Source organism: Micropterus salmoides, unplaced genomic scaffold, assembly GCF_014851395.1.
Source record: "Micropterus salmoides isolate LMB-PRFRI ecotype aquatic unplaced genomic scaffold, ASM1485139v1 Ms_hic_scaffold_13, whole genome shotgun sequence".
In the NCBI taxonomy this organism is placed as follows: domain Eukaryota; kingdom Metazoa; phylum Chordata; class Actinopteri; order Centrarchiformes; family Centrarchidae; genus Micropterus; species Micropterus salmoides.
This window is the reverse complement of record NW_024040374.1, coordinates 9548190-9554459: the sequence shown is the minus strand read 5'-3', so window position 1 is coordinate 9554459 and position 6270 is coordinate 9548190.

Genomic DNA, 6270 nt, shown 5'->3' with positions numbered 1-6270 from the left:
AATAGGATATAGAAAAATAATATTTTGTTTTTGACTTTTTTATTGAAAACCATCATAAATACAGTAACATAGATGGATCAAGAAGAAGATAAATTTACTAAAAAACCTAGTAAATGGAAGAATAATGCAGGGAGTAGAAATAATCAATAATAATAAGCAGAAATGAGTTAAGATGTATAGTACATTCAAGTGATTTCTCTCAATAATCTTATTTTTTTTTATGTATATTATGGTCCTTTTGCTTTCCTTAATTGGAGCTTAATTTAAGTGTTGGAATGTAACTGCATGGCATCAAGAAACTGAATGAATTATAATCAGTTGAATTAAGATAACTTGTATTTTTAACTAAAGAAATGGCATCTTCACATAACTGAAGTCAGTTTGATAGTTGTGATAAAGTAATTCCTTTAAAGCATTTATTCAACTTATGTCAGTCCAAAAGTAGACACACTGTGTGTACATCCTGCATGCTGAATATACTGTATAACATTTAACATGGATTCATGGGCTACTGTACACAACCAACCACTCCATGTATATAACGTAATGTAGTACATTACCCATTCAATATGTGCGCCTTTGTACTATTTGAATTTGTTTACAATACAGAACACTTGATATAGACATTGTATGTATTGTTACTTTTTATATATATTTATATACACTTATGTCCTATTTGTATGTAAATAATAGTTGTTTATTGATTTTGTTTTACATATGTTTATTCAGCTTTGTGTCCTTGTTTTAAGTTGTACGTCTATTTCTTTCGTCCTGTAACTATATTATGATATATATTGTGTTATATTTTCTAGGACAGGACCTCCACTCATATATTTTAGCATTACGTATGTCTGAAAAATAGTGTTAAAATATCTCCTAAACTTGTTCTCTTGAACACAATATTCTAAATTTTCAGCTAAGTGAGCTAAGTGTATCATCACACCTGTAATCTATGCACGTCTTTTTCAATCTTTTAAATCTTATTCATAAACATGTATATACAGCAGGCAAACATCATCTTCTGTATATATTGAGTCAACAAATACAAGTCAGACATAGGCCAGAGAGCTCAAGGGGTTATCAAAAAGAAAATATAACCAAAATAAAAGCAAAAAAGAATTAAATAAATATTTTGTAAAGCTTACAGAGGTCATATGATTTAACAGCCTTTTGGTTTGTACACTTAGATATGGAAAAATATTTTGCTTAATATTAGCAGCCAGCTCCAGAAAGCTTGGCTTTTTCTTTCTTTTTTCTTTCTTTTTTTTTTTTTTTTTTATAAAATTTGACTTATGGTTGAATTTGGTTAGAATAATGAGTAAATTTATTACATAATATTCTGAACATTCATTTTTTGTCATTTTCAGTGAATCCAAACAATACATTTTCCCAACGTAATGCAAATTGATAGTAAATATGGACAGCAACAAAATGTAACAATCTGCTCCAAAGTTTCTTTGTATGGCGCCAAGACCAAAATAAATGTACCAGCGTTTCTCTATGTCCTTATGTCCCCACCACTTTTCAACACAAAAGGGCCAGCCATAATTCAGAGTCAAAATACAAGGTACATGGTAGATTTATTTCTCACATTACAACAGGTTGTAAAGTAAAATTGAGTTTGTAACTCCCTTCTGCTATGTAGCAGACAATATATAGTAATATTAAAGCAATTATAAAAATGGTAAACATAAATAAACTATATTCAGTGGAGCAGTGCTAAGGATGAATTTAAATTTGAGTTTAAAGTTTAAGTAAATAGTTTGGGGGGTAAAACCTGCTCTGCAGTCTAGTGGTGCCGGCAGAAACTCCTATATCTCCCAGAAGGCAGCAGGGTGAACAGGCTGTGGCTGGGGTGGGTACTACCTTAAATATCCTTTGGGCTCCATAGGCACCTCACATCACCATTGTCTCAAAGTCAGACATCTCTGGATAAATTTAATTTATGTTAATGAGGCACTTCCACCGGCTACCTAGCTAAGACCACCTCCTAGTGGTTCAATTCAAATTTACAGCTGGATTTAAGTGGGCGGGGCCCGGGAGGGGCTCGAGTCCCGTTGACTCCGCCCCTTTTCACAGTGCGAGTCATGACGTAGGCATTCGACGGTAGCAACAGTTGCCCTGAGACCCCCTCGCGCCATAGTGACTGTAGCCGTGGAGACAGTTACTTACCAACGGGCGCAACACTCAGCAACAGCAGCAGCATCTGGATCCACCGAGCGAGAGGGAGAGAGGGGAAAGAGCAGAACTTTTCTCAAGGCAAAGGTGATTATATCTTTACACAATTTAGATTCAGAATTCATCTTAATTGGGGGGTTCTGAGAACGAATACGTTGCTAGTAGCAGTCTTGGTTATTTTCCACAACATAACTTTCCCTTTGTGAAATCCGCCCCAAGTTGAAAACGGCTTTCAACACTCTTCATTTATCTGACGTTCAGTTGAAAACAGCTTCACGCACTTAAAGCCAGCGTGTGAAAATTATCTATTTCACCTCTGCTGCTCATTTGGCTACACTTTGCTGAAACGTTATACACATACACACAGCGTCAACGTTACTCCAACGTCACTTTAACTTGTTGCTACGTTGTGTAACATTAGTGTGTCTACATGTGAACGCACTTCCAAGCTCGATCCCAGTAGGATGGATGATTAGGTTATGCTATCAGTCGAGCTCGAGCTAATGCTAACTTGAATAACCAGCAGCGATGAGTAGTGAGTAGTTTTGTTTTGAGTTCAGCCGTTTGTTGCCTTGTTAATGGCAGCTCCGTCTTGTTCTTCTCAACACGGACAAACTTCATTTCTTGATGTGTCTTTTCTTAGAACCGCATTCAAGCAGGTGTAAATGTTAGCTAGCTAGCGTTAGCAATGTTGGTCTTGGTGCTCAAACCTGTGACTAACGTCCGCTGCAAGCAAACATGAACTCGGCAGGACAACTTTCGTTTCAGCACGCCGTTTGCAAGCTTTTTTCTGTGTGTGTGGGGGGGTCTGATTTTCACTCAAAATCTGTATCGTAAAAGGAATAAAAAATATTTCACAGTCGAGCACGGATATATGAACTTCTAAACGGCGACGTAACGACACTCGTTACCAAACCTTATGCTTCTTCCACTTGTCTCTGTCTCACGGAGCATAGAAAACTGTCAAGATGAACTAATCTTTGTAAATCATATTATATAACGTTTGCTATCTAAATGGGACAAAGTAGGTACTTCACAAAGTTTTTTTTTCATATTTCAGAAATGTGTTGAATATCTAGATATGTTACAGCTAGGTGGTGCTATGCTGGTTCTTTTACACTGTTCTGTCTTGTTTTTACAGTCTTTGGGTGAGAGATGGAGTATTTAAAGCACTGGGTTTTTAAATGTGTTTTAAAAACTAGACATCAAATAAAATACAATTGTACACTTTATATTAAGAATTAATAATTTGACCTGATTCCCATACTCTCGCCTATTTGAGCACAAGTAATTTAGCTCCATCTACTCATCTTTCCAGTTTTACCAATATTACACCCATTGAACAGACTTCTATTTGCCAAGTTGTTTCCAGTGGCACTTCTTCATTGTTCAAGTGGCAGGTCTCATTAGGGTTGCTGTTTGACCTCTCTGCAGAGTTAAACACTCATATCAATCTGTGCTATAGCAATAATGAGAAACCAAGGAAGATTAGACCCCCACTGATTGTAAATTCCTCTTTCATTGGTTTTACAGTGTAGCGGTTGCAGATTTCCAGCGCTTTGCATACCCTTTTTCTCCTTTTGGGAGTCTGTCTCTTTTTGTCCCCTGAGATACATTAAATGTAATGAACCATCTTTTCAGAGACAGCTGTCAGGTGCTCGGTCAATTGTGATGTTGCTATTGAAGCATCTTTGCAGCATGAAAATTTCTCTAATTAATGCCCTCACTGCTAATGAATTGCATTATAAACTTTCAAATGTGTATGTACATAAAGTATTCATCTTGTAAAAGAGGACAGCTGAATGATTAATTTAGGGAAATGTATTATTGATGCAACCCAATATCTATTTCCTCTTAGGTGAAGAGGGGTCAAAAAGCAGGTCTGAGAGTGGTTATATTAATCATAATTAATATCCAGGCTGCATAATATATTACAATGTAATGTTCATGAAGCTTCAATCCCACTATGATTTTACTCCCAGAATATTTGAGGGAAGAATTGAATGTGCACTAGCAGAAGACTCGCCATGTTTTGAAGTACGTGTCAGAGAAAGAAACTAAACTTTGATTGGTCAGACAACCGCAGTTACAAAGAAAATAAAGAGATGACTGCGCTGAAACTCTTGTGTGTAACCCCCGCCAACCCCACCCCCCAATTTGAGTGTGACACTGTTATGTTTACATGGCAACTTGATATACAGATACACCCAAGTCATGGAAAGAAAGGGGATGGAGCGGGCCAGGGGGTGAAATGTTATTCTTTTAAAAGTCAGTGTTTTTAATCAGGTTATTTTGATCTCCTTCTTTGTGGTAAGAGTGCATAGCTTTGGCTTGCAGAGGCAGGTCAGAAAGAAATGGTGCTCCGAGAAAAGAATTAAACAAAGCGGAAAGCAGCTGGTGGTTGGAGCATTAGTTTTAAAATTTCTTACTAACTTGTTAAGTACAGAAAACTATTAATGAGAATGTCAGTTTCAAAGGAGAGGTAAAAAAATGTTTGCTTTCTTTTGTAGCCTACTTATAACTGTCTTTGAATCTCACTCACCAAAGCTTGCCTTTATTGGCTAGCCTGCAGCCAGTGATCGTGCCATCTCTGGAGTTGCTTGCATGATTGTGCTTAGCGGTGTCCACTGTTCCCCGTGTGTAGTGCAGTTCAGCTATCAATAGGACAGCTGCAGTGGTCTCTTGGGCAGCGGGTGACCTGACACAGCTTTTGGTCACATGTTCTGTGTGTGTGTGCGTGTGTGTATATGTGTGTGTGTGTGTGTGTGTAGGTACATTAGTGTGCTGTGTGGATGTGCTTGTGTATGTTTGTATGTGTGTGTTTGCCCATGCTGTATTTAGCTTATCTTGATGAGGCCTACTGTTGCCTCGGGGAGAAGTTCTGAATCCAATAGCCTGCTACAGATATAGATATGGACCTAGTCATTGCCATCAGTTTTGTTGCTGCTGTTTACAGTGGATCATATTCATATAGAATTGCATAGATTTACCTACTGCTGTGCTAACTGAACTGCCTGGCTTTTGCACATTTAATTGTCTGATATTAATACAGTTTTAATGGGTTATCCCATAACTCCAGTCAAAGGCGTGTCAAGAAATCAGAGAGCAAAGCACAATAACAGAGGAGAATGCCTTGTGGGGCTTGTTAAGTGGAAAATAATAGTGCCGTTTGTACACATGAAATGTTTCAGTTTCATAATCTTCATAATTAATTTATTTGTGAAGGGCTTTTCATTCAAAGTGATGTGGTGTTACTGTTTTATAAGTATCGGTTGAAAGGAAAATAGTTTAAGTGTACTTGTGACTCTCACATCACGTCTTCCAGCTACAAAGATTTTGGAAGTCATTGCAGGCTTTTGCTGCTAGGATACAAAGAAACATATACAAATCTTGTTGTATACCAAAAAAAATGTTGCCACTGATTGGCCCTCACGAGGCGGCAACAAGTTGAAACTCGTTGTGAAATAAAATGTTTTTCAGTCTGTCTCTCCTGTCTGTGTGTGTGTCATCAGGAGCATTCTTCACATTCCACCTGTTTGTATCGTAGCTACACAACTGCTAATTAAATTTCCTGCCACAAACAGCAGACAAGGCAGTGACATTTGCATCACAATGGCTGACCCCCCTCCCTCTCTCTTTCAAGCATGGATAGTAGCAGCCCCCCAGTCCTATCCTCATTTTATCTTTCTTTTGTAGGAGTTTTAGGCTAGTTTGTTAAGAGTTGTTTATTTGGCTTTAAAAAGAACTCTTGTCAGTGTAAACCTGCTACAAAGTAATTACAGAACTAAGACTAGGCCTTTTAGTGTGAGATTTGACCATATTTGCAAAGGAGTAAACCCAGACAGTATTTCTAGATTTAATTTGTTGTGTATTCGGCAAATAGCTTTTCAGAAGGTCTAATTAGTAGATTTGGTGGGTAACAATGGAAGAGAACACCATTGTCGCAAGTGGAAACGGCTAAATGGCGGATGTCCTTTATATAGTGCAGTCCTCAGATCCAATTGCTGGTCTTTGAGAACCTTCTTTTCCTACTCATTAGCTTCAAAGGAGAGCACATGTTAATGCTGTAATGCTCAATATGGGGGGTAATTT